Source organism: Dermacentor andersoni, chromosome 3 (assembly GCF_023375885.2).
Source record: "Dermacentor andersoni chromosome 3, qqDerAnde1_hic_scaffold, whole genome shotgun sequence".
Lineage (NCBI taxonomy): Eukaryota > Metazoa > Arthropoda > Arachnida > Ixodida > Ixodidae > Dermacentor > Dermacentor andersoni.
Genome location: NC_092816.1, coordinates 115,289,497 through 115,311,358, shown reverse-complemented (window position 1 = coordinate 115,311,358; position 21,862 = coordinate 115,289,497). Strand labels below are relative to the sequence as shown.

The 21,862-nt window shown below is 44.9% G+C and overlaps 1 long non-coding RNA gene across 1 annotated transcript; it reads right to left on the bottom strand.

The window, feature by feature from the left end:
• Positions 1-3,899: 3,899 nt before the first annotated feature.
• LOC129386721 (uncharacterized) lies at positions 3,900-10,413 on the bottom strand. The gene is made up of 3 exons (XR_008614022.1): positions 10,305-10,413; positions 5,861-5,949; positions 3,900-4,021 (listed from the first exon to the last, which is right to left on the bottom strand). It is a non-coding gene; the product is annotated as an uncharacterized lncRNA (long non-coding RNA).
• Between the last annotated feature and the right edge of the window lie 11,449 nt (positions 10,414-21,862).

Here is a 21,862-nt window from a genome sequence, read left to right as displayed (position 1 = left end):
TAAGAATTGCATTCGAGGGGAAAGAAAAGTCGTGTTATTGGCTTATGTTACCTTTTGCTATTTTACTATATATTGAAGAATAGGCCTTTCTTCGAATGTTTTCTATTTGCTGCTGCAAAAGCCGACTACCTTCTGTTCCCCCTTGCCACCGTTACTCAAGTTGTGGCCAAGGGCACAGTAATGTGATAATGTGCATTTCAGTTTTTAGTACAATGTTATTTTTGTTCTGCCATGTCTTTTTCAATTGGTTCAGTAGTCATGAACATGTCACGCATTTCATATGCTTTCGTGCAGGTTTATAAGTATGCTCTTGTTTGTTTCTTTTTGGTATGGCCTCAATCAATCCGCATTTTATTCTATTTTTTAGGTATTTTACGTGTCATTGTTTTGCCATTAACAGTGAGTTTTTCCTTTCTTTAGTTGTCATGACTGTCATACAAGTCGTCCAGTTTTGTGCAATATCTTAGTGCATATATCAGAAGCTCGTCTACATTTCGGTCTTGAGGGCATTATATAAAAATCTTGTTTTTTTTATATGTGTGTGTGCATGAAAGGCCTTCGCGTTTTCCAGCGCTTTTTTTGTTATTTCACTGTCTGTGAACTTTTGTGTTTAGTACACTTGTATATGTCATGCACCTCTCACTTTTGTTCATTTTTTGAGCGTGTATCACACCACGTTATAAGAAAAAAGCTTTGTTTTCTTTGGATCCGGTGACACACGCCAGTGTCACCGGATCCCGCCTAACAGCGTTCCTGGCGAGTGCAGCTCCTTGGGAACCTCGTTTTACGGACAGTCCTCGTATATATATATATATTAGGTGTTGAAATTGGTGTCGTCACATAGTCGTACCAGCATTGGCTGTATAAAAAAAACAAAGAGAACGAAACAGAACTTTGACCGCAATTTTCTCTTTCAATAATCGACCACTTACCGCAAGATTGACGCAAATAGAATTTTGAAAAAACGCCTTAGTCTCAGCTCATTTAAGTTTTCTTTTTATCAGACCTTCAATATTTCTTTTTAGTGCTCGTTTAGGGAGACGGAGAGACTTGGACGTTTCTCAGTCGGGCGTCAACACTTTGTTTCGGCGCCGATATGACAAGTCCGGATTTTGTCATGAGCGCATTCTTTCTGCTTTTTTCCTTTAACTACGGCCTTTGCACGTTGAATTATGTGCAATTAAATTCCGTAATTTCGCGCACCAAAACCACGAATGGGGCATGCCTGGAGTGGGGGGAGTCTGAATTAACTTTGACCCCCTGGTGTCCCTTGACGTGCACCCAGTGCGCATCAGACGAACTCTATTGCACTCCGCACCCATCGAAATGTGGCCGCCGTGGCCGGGCTCGCACCGGCGACCTCGGGCTCAGCAGCGCAACTGAGCCACTGAGATACCATTGCATACGCATATACGTACCAAAACATACGTACAAAAACATGCGGACCAGCTAAGGTTTCCAACGTGCGAGAAGGTGCGCACATCGCTCTCGCTGTTGGCACACTCAACATCGCCGTTGCCGCCATCGTTTTCCGTATCGGCTGTCGGTTCGAACACGTACGGCGAAAATGCAAGCTGTTCGAGACAGCGAGAACGTTCCATAATGCTTACAACTCAGCTGTGAAGCCAGACCAGAACAGCGTGCTACGCTCTGAAATGGCGGCGCCGACCGGCGATCCTCGTGAACGACGTCACAGCGGTCCCGACCAATCACGGGCAACAGCGGCGTTCGCGCGATGCCCTGGGGCGCTGGTGCCCGTTTTCTCGCAAAAAACAGCCGCTAGCGTTTGTTTCCGCCCGTTTTAAACGAGATACAAGGTAAATATACCTGGTAGCGAAGCTTCCATAGGAGCCCATACGTTCAAAACATGGCGGTCCATCGGCGGTTCATGGGGCTTAGCGCCATCTGTATGTGGTGGGAACACTTCCGGCGGAAGTAAAAATAATGTGACGCTATGTCCGTTAAAAGCAGAAGTGACGTCATTTTGTTTTCGATAGCGCGAAATTTGTTTTGTTGGCGTGCTTTTGGAGCTACATATTCAAATGCCCCGCCATTCAACTTAATCGGCGTTTCGAGCTTTCAGCGCGGAAAGCGATGCAGGAAAAGCCAGCCGTACGGTTGTCGAAATTGCACCCCTGCACAGAACATACTTTCTTTGAAGGCCGACGAAAGCTTTGGGTGCAGAGTGTTGGTCCTATCGTCGGACGCCAAGCCCGTCGGCCGGCGCAGTCGCACGAGAACAACTACACAATTATCTGGCGGTCGTAACTCACTGCTTTTGACTGAACAGATTTAGAAGCGATGAAGCTACCCACGTCACCAAATTCAGACAAACTTCGACAAGCAAGAAAGCACAAACTGTGAGGGGGGGGGGGGGGGGGCGTATTTCAACAGGTGAACTTTACGAGTGCGCCTTTCTGCCCATTTCAAGATGTGCATTGCATTGCGAGTGATAATGGCATCAGCGCCCCCTCTAACGATGGCCGCTGAAAATAAATGCATTTATTAATAATAATAAAATGGAATAAACTTGAATTTCCTAGCTCGTGAGGAATATATAATATTGACCAGGAATTTTATTTTCGTTGCATGAATCTAACTGTCTCACTTGAATTAAAAAGAACCTTTTTTCTTTCCCAATGTTTGTTCCCTCCAAACATAGTCGCGCTTCAATCGCTGCTCCCATAACCCCCCTTGCTGATGTCGGTGACAATCTGTACTGAGCCGCTTTTCGCCCGAAGCTTCGCGACCTATTTGAATCGACCTTGCGAGATATTCGTGTTCAGTGGACTCAAAACTGTAGAATGCCGCAGGGTGCTCATTTTTTTCGAAAGGTGTTTCAGCTTTCCTTTAGGTCTGTACTCTACAATCACCCCTAGGTGCACTTAGCGCGGTTGTTTTTCTTCTCTACAGTTCAGAACAGTAAAATTGATTCGATGTGCACTGAAAATTGCGACGTCTTGTTCTTGGGCAAGTTTATTGATATTTGTTTAAGCCATTGTACAGCAAATGAAGCAAATATAATCAAACAGATGTCTGGAAACCAATAATCTATGCTTGCAGGTTGTGCACAGTGAAGAAAAAAGAATCGGAAGACCAAATCTCGCTTCCAAATTGGCAGACAGACCTATCTCTGACGCTTACTCGTGCCTCATTTTTTCAGTGAATATCATCTTTTCATGTTTTCAGCGAGTGGAAAAGGAAATGCTTTTCCTAACATTTGCGCGTATCGCCAGTTTAAACATTTGCGTCGCAAATTAATATGGCCGCCGGCAAGGTCTTTGCGAGAGCTGGCACAAACAATCCTATGCAAGTTATTAGAAGTCAGACAAAGGAAGGTAACAGCTATGGCTAATTTACCAGTGCTGATCATACCAGAATTTTCGTCGAAGCCGAATTTTGTACTATTTGCGCTGCGAAAGAATGTTGCTGCGCTGCGGTGGGTCTTGAGGCCAGATTGCTTTTTAGGTACAAAGGCAAGGCAGCACGTGAGATTGAAGAAGCCTTTTTCATAAGCAAGTCGGGTGAAATGTGCGTTGTTGGACCATCTATCCCGTTGCGTGCCTCAGAGTATCTGTATGGGCAGTGCTGAAGGTTGTTCTGTCGCTTCCTACTTTCGCCTGTGCTTGAGTAATTTGTTCAGACCGCGCAGTGCATATATATTTGTGTGATGTCAGTTAAAAGCTCAGTTGATAATCCGCACTGTGCCAGCCTTCCTTACCTTCATAAAAGCTTTTTTTTTTTTAGGCGTCGCTCGCTTCAGGAAGCCAGTGCCAAGTCGCCCAGCAAAGCATCATTCTGAATTTTGTGTTTAGCTATAACGCAAACGGGCAGCGAATCACTTAATGTAAAATTTTCTTCGTGCCGCACAGTGTAAATAAAGCAAAAAGAGACAGTAATTCATTTTCTACCTTTTTTTATTGGCTCTCGAAACAAGAATAGCTACTGCATTTTTTTTTCTTTGCAGCACCCGTTCAGGTTTGAGGCCGACTTGAAGCGTCCATGGATCAAGCGCCGGAGTCTGAAATGAAAACATGAATATGTGCTCACATACATCATATCTCACTAAAGGCCAAAAAAGTAAAGACATTTCGAATACGATTTAACGAACAGTGAGATAAACGGGGATCTGACTTGCACAGAACACGTGGTCACTTCCAACAGACGTCATGACGTGGAGTCGTAACGTTTATGTGATTTACACACGTGCAGGCGCGGTGCATCAAGCACGCCATGCCGGCTGTGTACCAAAAGAAGTCCGATAGAGCCACATTCATGACCTAAGAAGCGCAAAAAGAAATGTTCAGGTTCATTTCAGCGCGAATTAGGCTGAATTATCTCCCGAAAATTGCACGCATTTCCTCACCCACACTACTGTGCGCAACTGCAACTGCTCACACGAAAGTCTATGTGCCCTCAAGTCGAACGCAGCTTTTGAGATGCTCAAGAGGATGGGAATGGAGAAATAAGACAGTCGAAAAAAAAGGAGGGGGGGTAGAAAACGACTATCGATTGCGTTCCAGTGATAAGCGCAAGCGTGGCATGTGCCTGTTCTCCATATACGGTTCCTCCATAAACATATAAAGTGAAATGTAATATATCAGAGAGGAGATAACTTAGTGAGTGATATGGAGCCGAGCATGGTAACAAAGCAAGCCAATGGAGCGATGTCGCTTGCTGGACCAAGTTCATTTAAGGCAGGAGAGTTGATAACTGGCTACGATGGCCAGATATAGACACACTACATACCTGCCTAACAACGCTGCAGTCTTTATCTCCAGGCGTCGTATAGCAAACTCCTGCAAAGCCATGGAGGTTTCGGATAGCCACGTTCATGCGCCCTCAAACGTTGCACTTCGCGTTAGGGTGGTCGAAATTCCAGTATTGTGGTGCGTCATTTTATGCCTGGTATATTGATACACAGAAACTACGAGGGGGGTGGAGTAGCATGCCTTCAAGCTTCTAGGTTCTGCGTTATGTGAGGCGGTGCTGTTTATAGAGATGCCTCGTAACTGCCTTTATCACCCTTATCCCTCTTTATCATCTTAGATGCACTTGCCGCCTTCGGTCGGACGTAACGCCTATTGTTGCAAATAAGAATACATATTACAGAGTGTGTCACGTTCGGCGCGCGAGCGTTATATAGGTGACGTGGCCGGACAGTCAGGTGATACCAAATGCCAACCGAGAACTCAATCACCGTTGCTTTGTGACTGTACTTTAATTGCATCCGCAAAGAGCTGTAAACGGCGTGCTATCCACAGCAAAAGTTCCGAGGCCGAAGAGCTCGCGGCCGAGCCTGATGTATAGAGTCGCGTGTGAGTAGCCTTCGCAATTATTAGGGTAACTACGTTTTTCGTTTATTTTTATTCAGTACAGAATAATATTAGTAGCGGGCACAACGCTGTCAAACAGCTAGCCCAGCCCGACCTCTAGGTAGTTCACTTTTTTTCATTACCTTATTTAAAGCGTTAACATTGTTACAAGGTGAAAGCAATTCGTCGGCAGCCGAACACACGTAGGTGAATGCAGAGGACAAAAGAGAAAGGTAGAGGACCGCTTTGTTGGAAGCAGAGTTACCCACACGATATCTTCTTAAATAAAGGAGAAATAAACCTGCTCCAGCGACAGGTCCAATACAGGTCACATTGGAGACACAACAGACCTCACTGAGGAGCAAAGCTTATTAGCTTCGAAGAAAAAAAGAAGAAAACAAGCCTTATAAGTGGATACTGACCAAACACACAACAATGCCTTGGAATTGTGCGCTTCCGCAAAAGTTAACGGGTGCACACCTCTACAAGTATCTCTAGACGACACTCGCGATGGACTTTTGTGCAGTTTACCATGGTATACGCACCTCCCAGGCGAGCTGCTACTTCTTGCACCTGTCACAGGGGCATCCGCCGGTGGCACACTTGCACTGTGTGGTGCACACGCACTTGGGATCTACGAGTAGAAAAAAAAAACGATGCAAAAACAAAGAAGCACTGAGAGACGAGTAAACGTGCTGTCAAAGCAATCAGCGGTGTGTGTGTCACATTGCTGTTCCATTTGTGTGCAGGCGGAGATAGCTAGATTGCAGCAAGCCGCTTGTCGAAAACTGATAAGGTGGCAGAAAGGAGTTGCGGAAACCTTTCAGCGTTCATCAGGATCAGCTCGACAGCGAGGTAGTAGGAGCATGCGGATAAGGTGTGGCAGCCACGATAATACGGAATAAGAGAGAAAATTATTTGCTATTACCATTTACATTAAATGACCGATATGTCGTATTTATTAGTCGCTATAGCCGGTTAAACTTTGCTTGGGAAAGAAATTGCAGGCGTATTATGCGACCGTGAATGACAGTAACGTATGCCTGCTCTTCTGATGAAGGCTGCCTTACGGTGCACTGTGTGCCGCGATGAATGGGACGGATGCCAAGCGCCTGAGACTCGACGTGCCTAATCGCCACGCTCTTCAACATGAAAAGACTTGTTCGTCGGGTGTATGCGACGGGTTGATGCACCAGTGCACCAGTGCAAATCCTAAACTCCATTGTCCTACGTTGATCCCCTCTACGCCAGAGAATGATTTCTCTCGGAATTTCTCTGTGTGGATTGTTGTGTTGACCCGACGTGACCTACGCTCACCACCTCTACGCCGGTGAGTGGTTTTTCTGGGAATTCCACTGTGTGGGCTGATCAGTGTGCTGACAAGGTGCTCTACCGAGGAGCACGAGAGAATGAGGTTGCCCGGATTGTGCAGGGTATAAGAAAACCAGCGCGAGGCCGCAAGGGCAGAGATCTTCGCCCTTGCGTGCTGGAGCACGCACGTCGAATGTTTCTGTATTTTTGGTCTTGGAGCGCGCCGCTCAGCCGCAACGATGTATAAAACACTGCTATTTGTTTTTACATAATCTCGCCTTCACTGCCGGACTCTCTTTGATGGTAAACCAGGTTCAAGCTCCAAGCAGACGCCGTTGCAGGCCGTCTAAACCTCGTCCCAGTAACAACTGGTACCAGCTCTTAACAGCTGAAATAAGTTCACTAGGAGCCGCTTCCCAACATATCTACTGTAAAGGCCATAGCAGCTGTGAAGAATCGGTTTAGGACAGGGTTTCACTGTCACCAAAACGAAGCGGAAATTAAAAAAGGGTAGGGTCTGTTGATTTATGTTTTCGTTGGATCGTATGACTGTGAGCATTTCGTTAACCTCTCACCCCAAAATCCCCCCGCCGTATTGTATATTGTAACTTAAAGTGCATCGTGCAGCTAATATGGCGTCGTACGAAATAGCTATCTTGTTTCGTAGGTAACAACGCGGAGGGGGCGGGGGTACGGGAGAGGTACGAATTCACAGAGATTTTCAAGTTGCGCATACAAGGATAATGTTTCAGAAGAATGTAACTGGTTTGTAACCTTACTGATAGCTTTAATTTAATTGTCCTGTAAAAAAGGGGTGAACTTTTATCCCTGCTATTCTTCGACAAACGAATGAGTACAGATAAGCATTGACTTGAACAGCTCTTCATTGTCTCTCGCGATGCTGCGTGCACATCGTCCGTGTGCTATCGCTCCGATAAGGAGCGCGCCCAGAACGCTTGAAATGCTGCGCAGTCGACGTGTGACTGCGCAAGCATGGTTCGCATGCACGGGCCATCGCAAACAAAGCGTGCCAACAATAACGAAATCTCCGTTTGACTATATTGCTTATAGATGAGTAGCATAAAACTTTCGCAGCCAGTTCGGCCGTTATGCATCTCAGTATTCTTTTTAATCCTTGAAGAGCACCTAAGCAGACGACGCGGGCTGCTGGTAAATTGTGGATATGAAGCAGGGGCCAAATTCACAAAGAGTTTCGCTCGTAAGTGCGCTTTGCGGTTGATTGGCCACCTTCGCTAATAATATCTCCTACATTATGATTGGCTGACATTTGCTTTCAGAAACAATTCCAGGCAGCGAGTTCTTTTTTTTTATTTTGTCAATACGGGGCTAGATTACGATGAAGCTGCGCCCCTTCGGAGGTCATGCCCAGGCACTACGCCGGTTCTCAAAGTTCCCGCTCGTGTGTCATTTACAGTGAGCAGTGACTATCATTTTCCCACCGGGTAGCACGCTTAACAGTGTCGCACGAGATGCGAAGTCGTCACTGCCATATGATGGTTATTTGGTGACGGCGAAATCTTTCCAAGACTGTGGCGTTCGCATTGCGTAACTTGCGAGGAATACTTCGCCATAGCTAATGGAATAACTGAAAAGTAGCCACATTATATGAATTTAAAGGTGCCATAAAATGACATCGGACAGCGAGTAAAAAAAGGAGTCTCTAGATCCGCCGGCATGTTTATGAGCGCAACTAGCTAATCCTCTTATAGGGTAAAATCTTGTACACATGTAGATATGCCCGATAAAGCAGCTCATTTGGTAGAATAACTCAGACGTAATGTGGATAATGTGGATTCAATTACCACCAGTGACAAGTTGTTTTGTCCCTTTTTCACTTCTTTTTACCTTCATATTTCTACGTTTGAATTAAAACCGCAGTTAATTTACCCTATGCTTAACGCGACTTTGTCATTTCGCCTAATCCAATCGGATAGGGTCACTTGTTTGATCTGTTATACCCAAGAAATGTTGGCAAGTATTGTATGTCGCCGGCGGTGGTGGCGTGCGGCTTGTATCACCTAAGATTTTAAAAGTCTTGACAGTAGTCTGTTTTGTTGCTGCCAAGAGAACCCTTCCTCTTATTGCGACCACCGCGGACTCTGACTTCTGTTTGACCCGGTGTACTCTATTTACGCTGGAAGTGCTACGGTGCCTTTCTTTTTCATGTGTTTTATTTTGTTCCACCGTCTCAGGCTACCATTCTTCGCCATAAAACTGCCAGTACATTTAATCTGTTTTTTTTTCCTTTACGTGCAGCGTCAACATTAAATGATGCCAAGCTCAGTGCTAACTCTGCCGTTGGGACAAGCCACCTGAGCTAATTCTTGTCCTCCTGACAATTTGTCGTGCGGTTCGATGAAGATCGCGGAATTCCACGTCGTATCTAGACTGCTATACCGCCTATTAGCATTAGGATAGGAACGCAAGTGCGTCGCATTGGCCTCCGCTAACAGGAAGCGCGAGCGTAGTGTCAGCCACTTGCATGTTTGCAAATACACCGCTTTGTAGTGCACAACAGTGCTGTCTAGGAGCGGCAACCCATGCATGCAAGGTCGAAGCCACAGACTGCAGTACCGACTACTGAAAACACGTTAACAAAGTGGCAGGATCACGAGGCCACTTGAGGAGATTGACTTATCTACGTGCATTGTGCCCATGCCACGAGGCTGCGGCGCTGATTTTAGAGCAGGGAATTTCCATAGGGCGGAGCTGCAGAGCGATAAGCGCGCGTGTGGCACCTGTGCGTTGAGTGCAGCTAAGCAGTTGCGAAGTGACTGATCCAGCGTACGCCCGCGGCCACACTTTCAGGTGACTGTTGACTGCATAAGCGTTGTTTTGACATATGGATAAAAATATGCCACCCAAGCAACGTTTGTCGTTGTCTACCGACCATTTGGAATCGATCCATTCGAGGTCTGACAGTGTTCGGTGTTCGCAGTGGTGGCGACGTGTATCCGTTCCTTTCGTGACACATCAATCAAGACTTTTGTGCTGACTAGCTAGTGAGCGCTAGGGTGCACTTGGGTGACCGTTGTGAGCTGTATTATTTACAAAGTCTGTTACATGTTTCCTATGCTTCCGGGGACTGCATAACCGTTATTTTGACATGTGGATAAAAATATGCCACCCAAGCAACGTTTGTCGTTGTCTACCGACCGTTCGGAATCGATCCATTCGAGGTCTGACAGTGCTCCGATCGCGCCCCAGAAGCTTAGTCGTTCTGGCGGGCATGGTTGACGACTATGCGTAGCTTAGAGTAATCGCGTGAGGCGAAGCTTAACGCAAACTGAAAGTCGGTTTCGAACAACGATCTCCGATCGCGCTACTGTTGTGTGTAACCGGCGATTACCAGTGTAATTATATGGGCTCATGTTACTGCCATTACAACGCTTCGGAGGTTGCTACGACCCCTCCGTGGCAGCCAAAAAATAAGTATGACAGTATGTATGAAGGGAGAGATAGCGCAGATAGCCGTTATGTAGGACACTTAGTACGCAAGTTTTCTAACAAAAGCCGAAACTACATATGGTTGTCCACCGAAGTTCGCAACTGCAATGTAAAACTCACAGCCCGGAGACGCATCTTTTGGTGGTTCATGTGTCTTATAATTCTGCTGCGAAATCAAAGAAAAGTACATTTACAAAGCATACAGCTTACCTCCGCATTTGCATGCCGGCTTGTCCATGTTGCTTCAAAAAAAGTTTATCTTCTTCCAAAAAAGTTTATCTTCTTCAAAAAGATTTTTCTCCGTATATTCTGAGACTGTTTAACGCTGTTTACTACGTCGGCAACGCATTTATAGCCAAATCGCGGTGTTGTGTAGTGCCGAGTGCAAAAGCGGCGCCATTGGCTCCAGCGCCTGCGATGTCGTGCGCACGAGAACGGTGCCGCGTGCAAACACGGCAGCCAATGGAGGCACCGTTGCCCATGTGAACGTGCGGCGCCCGCACCACGTGACCGGTAGATTATGAGCAAATACGTGTCTCTCTTCCGGGAAAGTGGGGTCATGAGTGTGCAGAGTTGCGTTTCTCGTCACCACGCGTCGCTACCGTGCAGGAGGCCACACGGCTATCGCTGCGTGCGTCATTGAGTATTTTATCAAGGAATTCCAGTGACGTCAACTCCATGCTATGGAGTGCCGAGCGCGCAGGTTTTCACAGCTGTCCCGATAATGCATAATAAGAAGGACTACTTATGTTATGTCGGACAGCTGTAATTGATGTGTTAATGTGCGGCCAAATAAAAGGCGTTTCGAGTGCTCGGGGTTTCTTGGCCACAGACATGCCGGTTCTATTTCTCGCGTCGTGTACTGTGTGGTGAGGCATGCAGAGGTACTCGGTTGCAACTGTTAGTAAGGGGCACCTTTAGAGACTCGCATTAATTTGAACACTTTGAACAACTTCACCTCAGAGACGGGGAGAAGGAGCGATGCAAATGTAAAAAAAAAAAAAAAACCCCAGAAAACATTGCACGGCAAGTACCGTACAACACTAGAGGTCGTGATTCCGTACTCCGCTGCATACGTTGGTTGTGCACGAGCCTTCGCTTACGTTGGGGATGGGGAGCCACACCAACTTCGCAGCCCCCGTAGCCAGAATCCTTCCTGTTTGTTACGCTTGTTGCGAAGATTTCGCTTCCACAATAGTATTGTTTATTATGTGCGAAATTGGACTTGTCGGTCATTAGTGAATCGACGATTTCTTCCCTTCATGGTGACTGTCATTACTTAAGCGATTAATTTGTTTGAATGTTGCCTTTCGACAAGACTACGAACAAGAATTGCGCAAGGCATAATCAAATATTGCAGTGATTACATTATTCTTATCTTAAGGCTTATCATACCCCTTAATAAAGTTTTTTTGCGCTGCATGCCCTCCTGTAGCAGAAGTAACTTTGAAAATTTGCTGAATAGTGAGCGAACGGCAAAGGAGCATTGTGACGATTAGTCTGAAGAAGTGCTTGAGGGGAACGGTGCTTGCAGGGTGAGAAAATTGATGCTAAGTCAGTGCAGTGGCCACTTCTGCATTCGCTTGCCGCGACCGGGTTAGCATTTCCAAAGTGAAAGCCGAAGCCAAGGAAGTCTGCAAGCAGTTAAATCTTTTTCCAAGTAAGTTAAGAACGTTTCTGAACGTACGAGCCATTTTCTTGAAACGTGCTTTAGTGCCAAGACGTACAAACCCGAGATGCCCTTTAGGGTCATCATTTCAGAACGCGGTACGTAGTAAAACTGGATTTTGGACCAACTGCAACGACATCGAAGCATTTGGTGATTGCCGATCCGTTCCTGGTTAAGAGTATGGATAATATTTTTAATGTTAAGAGACTCCACGCCGTCTTCGCTGACATTAAAGATCTGTATTGCGCTATCCCGCATAACCTGTTGCTCTCCGCCGTGGTAGTGTGTATTGAAAGCATCTATGTTTTACTGTCAAGGCAAGTCCGGTGTGTGTTTTTTGGATCTTCTCTCAAATCATTTCAATCTGACTCTCACATTATGGAATGGTATACCTCGCATCAGAGAGAATGAAATTTGTATCGCGTCAAGCATTAGCAAATTTTAAGCGACACATAATTTTTTGTGCAAGAATTGATCAAATGATGTCTGTTCACTAGGCCGTTTTGAACAACTTAAAAATCTTTTAGGTTCAAGATTAGCTAACTGTAATTCGCAATGACTCTGTAGCGACCATCCGCCACTGCACGTTGTCCCCGCTTTTGGGAAACCCAGTTACCTCGCCTGGCCTGCACGTGGGGGTCATTGACCCCTGCTCTTTCTCGGAAGTGAGGTGGCTGCCAAACAGCTGCGCCTACACAGCCACTCGGCAAACCTGCTTTTACTGTGGAACAAAGCCAGTTGACTCTCCGTTCTCAACCTGTCAAAACGTGTATCACTTGTCTCTGCTTAGCCGAGCTCCCAACAACTTTGAGGGGATGCAACCACTTGTACTTAGCACTCTTTCTATTTTCGGGGAATCATTCGATCCACTTCTTCAAACGCATGAGCTACCTGCAACTACACCACTATATTTTAGGTCATCTTACACCCTAAAAAGACTTGCTGGCGCTAGCAACCACGTGCAACAAACTAATGTTTCCCTCTCATTCCGCCAATAGAACGCTTGTTAAGTTCTTTTCTCAGCGCCAGAAGTCCTGTGTGCACAAAATGGCCCTAAGCATCGAAGACCAGCCTAAGAGGCTGGCTGGCTATCTTTACGCATGTTAAACATGAGGTAGAGTCATTGCTTTAAAAATTGCAATAGTACCCAGCCTGGGGTTAATTGGTGCGTATAGTTATAATAAATACAATGGCGTCATAAAATATAGACAGTAGTCACGATGATTAAGTATAGTATGCTCAATTGAGCTGTTGCTTTGTATATCCTCTTTTTTTTCCCTAATTTACCTAAATGACCTACAACTTGACGTTACCTCGAAATTGCCTCTGATAGCCGATCAATGTGTTGTCTACCGCCCTTTAACAAGTTGAGGGACGCTTCCAATATCCAGAATGATCTCCTTATGATACAGTAATGGGTCAGAACTCGGCATATGACGTTGAATGCAAGCAAAACCACGCTAGTTAGTTTCCACCACCATCGTAACTTCGCTTCATCAACTTAAACCTTCTACAATTGCATTATAACTCCTGCAGATTCTTCCGAATACCTTGGTGCATACGTCTGGCGTTAGTCACTTCAAACCAATCGCATAACCAATTCTGCTAACAATGTGCCTGGCATAACATTTGCTCTGTCCCTCCTTTTATGAAATTACTAGCCTATAAGAACATTATACGGCCCAAACTTGAGTAGGGCAGTGTTGTTTCTAATCCTTTCCAATGAGCCCATCACAAAACACTAGAGTCAAATGAGAACCGAGACACTCGATTCGTCGTATCTAATTATTATTATTATTGCAGCGTCGCTGCAATGAAATGCGTGATTTCTCTACTCTCCTTGACTCACTATCATAGAATGGCTATAGGTTATTGCTTCACCGTGTTGATTTCTTTCTTTATCGCCAGGCAATGTCCTCACCAGCCATGTCCGTCGCACTCTGGCCCACCAAGTGCCGTGGTGCCTTGGCGGGCACGCATTTTAACGTTTCAGCAATACTTTTCTGTAAATACCTTTTTATCGCTCTCCACCAAAGGTCTGTTCCATAGGTACAATTGAGAGCAAAAGTTTGTGATACCGTAAGCGCATCAGAAGAAATATTAAAAACCGAGTCCGATTGCTATCCACGAATGTGTTTAACATGCGTGAGCAGGTGGTCATATGTGACAGGTTATACGTTGCACTAAGTGTTTTGGACGGCGTTACACTTTACACCGGTACTGGAGAGGCAAACGGTGCCTTCTTTTTTTGGAAGCTTGCTCAACGGTATAACCAATTTTAGCGTGCCCCTGCCTCAAGGACAAGTCTGGAAATCCGTGCAGCGTCCGCGTCCACCCGTGACTGCGACAAGGGGCGCAGCGTCTAAAAACGCTAGCTGTCACGAGTAAAGTATGCGAGAAAACTCACTTTACCACTGGAATCACGGTACGTTTTGTCACTGGGTTAGATGGCACTATCTTCGGGATCGGCTCACGAAAACGATTAGACTTTGGGTAACGCCGTCATAAAAAAGTTGCGGTTAGTTTCCAGACAATGCAAAACAGACTGAAATATTGCTTAAAGAGGCTTATTAATATACAGCCGTAACAATACGCACCGAACTGATGTGCAAAAATATATGGCAATATTTGGAATACTATTTCTATCACTTCAAACACTGTAGAGCCACGTCGAAATTGCCCCGGAAGCTTCTTTCGCCATTTGTGCCTATAGTTGTTCATCTAGGTAGCTAGGTTAGCATGTTTAAATTTTCTCTTTAGTGCTCCTTTAATATTTGGCACGAGCCACCTCCTTGGATTGACGAAAAAGACGACGATGGCCGGGACGTTGCGCGTGTTCAGCCATCTTGGCCAGCTCTGCAAATGGTGTCTGTTTATAAATAGTGCTTCCTTTTCATCCATTAGACGCCCCGTCACACGTTTTTGGTGGAGCTGCGGGGTACTCTCGCCACGCGACGGAGCTCCGAGGCTGTCGGCGCTGCAGTGCGACCACCTTGGCAGACCAGCCGCAATCTGCGTCGACCGCGGACCACGATTGTTGTAGCCCACCCCAAGGACAGTGCACGCAGACTATTTTATGTTTACAAACAGAGTTCCCAAAGTACTTCCGGTCAAGCATTCTGAATCTTCTGAAACAATAAGAGTTACAATAACTTGTAACTATATAGAACTCTCCAGCTGGCACTAGTTTTGCTGCAGAATTAGAGAATGTTTGAAAAGTGAATTTTACTGCCAATACAGCAAGAAAGCTGCATGAATGAGCTCGACACGCCGAACATATTCCTTATATCTGTGGGAACATGGAAAGAGCATGTGCTTATAGTATACCATAGGACAAAAGACTCAGATTTGCATGGTTAACTTAAGGGTAAAAAATACGTGACCGGAATCTTTCTGGCGCCATGAGCACACTGCTGCCTCAGCGCGGACAAAAAGGGTCTCGTGTAGCCCGTGAATGCAGTAAATTCTCAAATGTGGGCTGTTGACGTGGGTATCCGCCGCTCTTTGTTGACGAACGTGGATCACTGTGCATATGCAACTGGGTATGCGCGAACTTCACAGTGGCACCACCACAAGGCGCACCGTGTCCGAAGGGAAACGCGGGAAAGCAGCCCGACTGCAGTACGCGCCTCATGCGTGACGCGTTTCGGCTATACCCAAACTTCGATTGTCATCGTAGCTATGTTCTACTGGAATTTTCGTTCGTTATAATGGACCGCAAGCTCGGCATCGAAAGAAATTCGGCGCGGTATGGGGTTGACACCATGCCACCGCCAGACAGTAACGTTGTTACAGCACGACGAGTACGATTGAGAATATTAACTGAGCAAACAGACGACGTTCCTTCTTCCAACCACGACCGTGCCCGTACGCGCTGTTTAGAAAAACTGTCCAGAGAATTTATTTCAACATGTGGTCTGTGCCATATATTAGACAAAATTCAAGACAACAGTACGAAGAAAGAGAAACGGCGCAAAGCGAAGCTGCTTAATAACAAACAGAAAAAAAAATCTACAGCTGTTGCATCACAATGTTACTGACGAAATCTATTGTACGGTAATACCTTCGTCTATAGTGGCTTTCAGAATATCAATATACAGTGTCACTAGAGGATCTTTCAATTGCGTTAAGTATATACTGGTGACACACTAGACTAACGCTCATGTGCAATCGAAATTTCACGCCAAACATGCCGTTTTTATTTCTTTATTCGGCATCATTCGAATTGTATAAATTTTTTGATGAAAATTTAGGTATCCGTGTTGGGTTATATGAGGAAATTCAAACTCTCTCACATGTGTTTTAATACGTAGGGTGCTAAGTCAATGTTATTGTTTTTTCTGTACCATTAGATTAGTAAGGAAAAGGTCTTAGGTGTTCGGTTTCAATACAGTTCAGGATTTAGTTTCGAACCCCAAAAATATAGCGATTGATTCGCAACGGCGCACTTCAACGCTATATAGCTGGCATGCTACCTCGCATCACAGCTTTACCATCCGTGATCATTTCAGATATTTTGCAGAAATCTCACTCAAAAATATGCAAAAATTAGTAACTAAAGACCTGTCAACTAAAAAACTTTGTGTGGACCGTTTGGTTCTTATTTTAGGCTATTTTTTTATACATACTAAGGTAATCACATGCGATTCTCGCTAGAGGAAGAAGACTGCAGAAATTCTGAGGATTCTCTACTAAAGCGTAATTGGATTGGATTGGATTGGAGCCAACTTTATTTAAGCGTGAGCATTGTTTGGCTCACTAGTGACTTCGTTTTTGCTTAGTTTTGCTTCATTGGTTTTCCAAGGTTAGGGACGTCTAGCCATGACCTTTGCGCTGGCAAAGAATGCTTAGCTTTTAGTGGACAATTGTCAGATTTTCTCGTATTGTCCGGTCCCTTCAATGCAATCGTGCCAATCGAGCTGGAACGCCGGGCACGAGCGCACTTCGAAGGAGCAGAGCGTTCGAAAGGGAACAGCAGCTGCCGCAGTAGCGCGTGAGGCTCTGTGTGAGGGGAGAATGCATCGCCGCGAAGCCATGCCACCCTCGCTGCCGCTCTCGCAAGCCTGTGTTATGCACACGGCGTTCCTTGTCCACGCAAGCCCTCGCCTGGGTTCTGGCTGCACCTCGGTAAGGCCCAATGAAAACGCGCCAAGCGTCTCAACGCGGTCGCTTGCCCGCGAAGATTCGAAGGACTCTCAGCAGTGTTCAATTGCACATTGGGCCACTCCAAAAATCTCAGGTAGGGCCACACCCAAATTTCAAGTTGTCCCACCTCCAAGTTTAAGTTGTCCCACCCCCACATTTCAACTTGGCCCCTCCCGAAACTTAACTTGTGCCACCCTTAGATTTCAACTTGGCCCGTCCCCAAACATAAGTTGGCCTATCCCAAAATTTAACTTGGCCTACCCCCAGATTTCAAGTTGGTCCGCCTACAAATTTCCGTGCCACTTGGATTGGATTCGATTGGATTTCCTTCTTCGATGGCGCGTACCCACTGCGGGGGTACGTGATCGTGTTAGAAAGATTTTGGTGGTACAAAAACTGGTTAAAGTGTCATGTGGAAACGGATAAAAAAGAATGTTTGAAGAAGTTAAGGAAAACGTCTTGAATCAACTATGAATTCCTCCACGGCTCAGCAGACATCCCTGTGGTAGTTGCCAAAAGAGGAGGCTCCTAGAGAAAGGATATATAAAATGGAGAAATTTAAACCAAGTTGCGTGTAGGTTGCTTCTAAGAGGCTCCTTAAAGCAGAAAAACGGAGGCAGAATAAGAAAAAAATGATCGATGGTTTCATCTACTGCAGAGAATGGGCACACAGGGGAGGGTGCCAGACCAGCCCTGTGACGATAAAATTTTGATAACGATGTTCGACAGCGTACCGGGTAAAAATTACTTAAGTTTTTCTGGTGTGAAAGGAATTTTTGTGCCAAAGGAATAGGAGGTGTTAATATTCTGAAAACTTTGCTATGGCTGGATTCAAAAAGTCTGGAGCAATTGCAAATCTCCTGTATCTAGTAGAAGCTAGGTAAGCTGACGTCGGAGTAATAGTACAGGGCCATTGAGGGCCGATCTCACGAGACTGTCGGGCATCTTGGTTCACATATAATCCTCTACGACCAGGCACCCAAAGTAATCTAATTAAATTTATGTGGTCAGGCACTAGAAAATTAAGTGTACGCAAAAGGCTAGTACCACTGCTTGTTGCGAGCGGTGTACACAAAGTTAAAAAAAATCCGTTGTTATCACTGCCTTCGATATAGATGAATTTAGCTTACATAAGGGCTGCAGATCTCGCCATGTCACCACGTAACTCTCGCTAGAACTTCTGCCTGAAATACAGATAAGTACTCCGGAATCCCAATTGAGAATGACCAGTCTAGAGCAGGAGCGAAAATGCGAATACCAGATTTTTCTCCGCAACGCGAGGTGTCTATTGTGATGACTGTATTTATACCTAAACTCAATAAAGGATCTTGCAATAGTCCATTTAATATATTCCGAGAGAAATTTTGCGCCATTAGGGTAGGTGTCATCAGAGGTTATTGGCACACTCTTTCGCACATCGCAAATAGGTGGCGCCTCCCAAATACGTCCATTTAAGGGGTTAATCAATGTTTGTACAAAAACCACCTGTGGTCTATGAAACCGGGGCCAGTGTACTCCAAAAATTGACGCAGGCCGGGAAATGAATATGCTTTCCAATCTTCTAATACAGGACTCGCACATATTTGAGAATGTTTGCACCGTCACCAACCGAAATCGACACAATATTGAGGGCAACGTGACTTCCTGATGTAATACATTATTAGCCACGAATTTCGGTAATCCGCAGCGCTATCGCAGGGTTTCCTGCACAGTCAGAACAAGGTGGCGTAGTTTATAAACTGGCGCACCAGAAAAGAGCACAGATACAAATTCTAAAATGGGCCGCATGTACATTTCATAAATCATTATAATAGTAGTCGGTCTCTCCGCATCCCCGACCGACTGTTGCATAGCTTACGTAGCATGCCAACTGCTCTCATTCCTTTTTTAACTATGTGGTCAATATGGCCAAGCCAACTGAGGGAGCCGTTATAGACTACGGCTAAGTACTTCACCGACTCCACTTGAGGTATAGTCTCGAAACAGCAGGATAGGGATATAATAACGGGATTGTCAAGGGGAAAAACCAATATTGAGCATTTTCTTACGTTAAGTGAAAGGCGAATCTTGTTTAACCAGCTTTCTCTGGCGTAGAGATAGTTCTGTAGTCGACAATGTAGGGAGTGAATATCGCTGTCTGGTGCATAGAAAGCAATGTCGTCTGCGTATACATATGCTTCTACGTCTGGATGCCGAGGAGTGGAACTCATCAGAACGTTAAATAATAATGGAGAAATGAGAGCTGCTTGAGGAACACCTCGTGACTGATTACGTATGCTCGAAGAAAAGCCTCTTAGAGCGCAGTAGAATTTCCTCCCACTTAAAAATTCCCATACCCAGTTTAGCAGGTAATTTGGAAACTTTAGATTTCGTAATATATATAATAATATTACATATTATACACTGACGTAGGCTTCTAGTGTCACAATAGCACCTATCCGTCTTTGGCGCCGAGCTAATTTAATTTTACTCTCTAAGTCCAAGTGAGCATGCCAAATTGAACACGGTGGTCGAAATCCAATTTGTCAGCAATTAGGCAAGTCATTGGTGTCTACAAATGTTAGCATACGGGCATATAGTATTCTTTCATTTAACTTCACCAAAATTGAGGTAAGCGCGTTTGGTCTAATGTTATCTATTGTGTATCCTTCCCCATTATTTTTAAGAATTGGAATTATTTTAGCACTTTTTCGTTCAGACAGAATCCATAAAAATATAGTTGAGGGATTTATATCACCTAAAAGGTCACCTGGAGCTGCCTTAAATAAAATTTTGATTATTGCAGAGGTTACCCCATCTGCTCTGGGAGCTGAATCTGGTAGTCGCTCCAAGATTTGAGACAATTCTAGAATGGTAATTTCTATAATATCATCTGATATCCTTCGTAAGCTGGATCAATGCGGCAAAACCAAAGTAAATCGAATTTCTTATCTCTTCGCGATTTCCTCTAGTGACTGTTTCCTCTCATCACTACTTAAGAGTATGGAGTCTATATGGTTGGACGCGGAAGAACTTTTCTACTGCGGATAAAACTGAATAAAGCGCGTTTATCTTTATTGTTAGATAGGAAGTCAAAATGCCTGCAGTCGTATTCGCCTTTGGCTTTTGAAACCGTATGTTTAAAGACGGCCCGAAAAAATTTATAATCGCTCGAATTTTCGCGACTCTGGGTATGTAATAATTTTTTTCCAAGCGGCTTTTCTCTTTCTATAATCACGAGCGCATTCTTCATTCTACCAAGGGTTATATAAATTTCTGTTGTTCAGACGAATCTCAAATTTAGACTATTTGGGAGAACCTTCCAAGGCAGAACAGTTAATGGTAGTTTTTTGCTTAGTGCACGAGTCAGACAGCGATGAAAGAGTATTTCCTAAGCATTTTCTAAAAATATTGTAATTAATGAAAGTGTGCACCTGATCGCTCATAATCGTTACAAGGCATGGTACCTCATAAATAACTGGAAGGTGATCACTGCTTTTCGCATACTCAACAGTCGGCCAAGAAGATAGACACTCGGGCCACAAAATGTAAGATCTATTGCAGAGTATGATCTACCCCGCATAAACGTAATAGATCCTCAGTTTACACACGTTAACCAATTGTCCATATCCCAGTTCCATAATCTGGTGCCGTACAAATCTGTTTTTACTCCCCATGATATATGGTGAGAGTTGAAGTCACCTGACAGCAGGATGTCTCGTCCCCAAGAACTAAAAACCCTGTCCAGTGTGCGTGTGTCCTGTACGCCAAAAGGAAAATATGCATTTACTATAGTAAATGCATATTTTGCATATGTATGGTAAAAGGGCTACATCCAGGGAGATTCAGCTGTATTGCTACGATTTCATACTCAGGAGTAGAAAGCTGAAATGAAATTTTGGCTTTATGGCAAATTTGAGACGAAATAAATGTAATTAATCCGCCACCTCTAGTAGGACGATCTAGACGAAATGACAAGTAAAATTTTATTTGAAAATGCTTTGCTGAATTTAACCAAGTCTCTTGTAAAAAAATTAAATTAGTGTGAAGTTGAGTAGTCAGACAAGGTAAATCTACTGAAGCAGAATATAAAGAGCGACAGTTCCACTGAAGCACTTTCAGCAACCCTATGGTTTAGAAAGTGCCGCAGCCGAAACTGCCTTCTGTGGAATGCTTTCTTTTGGTATAGCACTGGGCTGACTTTTCTTAGCTTTTGAGTGAGGACCGGGGGAAGAATCATTGATTGGTGACATTGTTCTTTTATGCGATCGAGCGTTTTGTTCCATATCTGTCATTTCCAAATCTGTGTTAACCAGATTATCATTGGCAGGCCGTATGGAAGAGGAAGTCGAAGGAAGTTCAACACCGTCATTAGAAGAATGGGTATCTGAACGCCTAACACTGGTTTGTGGCGTGGGATCAACTGTTTGGGGCATTGCCGGACTAAGGTGGTTTGCATCAAATGAGATAAGTTACTAGAGATGGTCTTTGATAAACATTCACCAAGGCTCATTGCCAGCCGTTCCATAGCTTTTGTAATTGTCTTTTCTACAGCGGCCCCTATAGTGGCTGTTAGCGATACGTCCGAGGTAAGAGTTTGCTTCCAGTAACACCAGTAACACCCGCATAACCAAGCGCCCTTTCTTTCACGATGCTTACCGCCTCCTTCCTGGAACAATGTCGTCTGTCAATTACCACCTGCAATTCCTGAGCCCTAACAGAGCATTTAGAATAATTGGCTGGGGACTTCTACCACAGAGGCAGCGTCGCTCATCTTGGGAACTACAATCGATCCTGCTCTTCTCCGCATTTGCAACAACGCTGACTTGACTTGCACCTTGCACTACTATGCCCGTATCGCCAGCAATTACGAAATTGTAGCAGACACGATGCCAGAGGTTCAACTGTGAACCCAAAGGGCCACACCTTTAGTTCTAATGGACAGGAAGTTCCTGCGAATGTTTCAATCACTGAT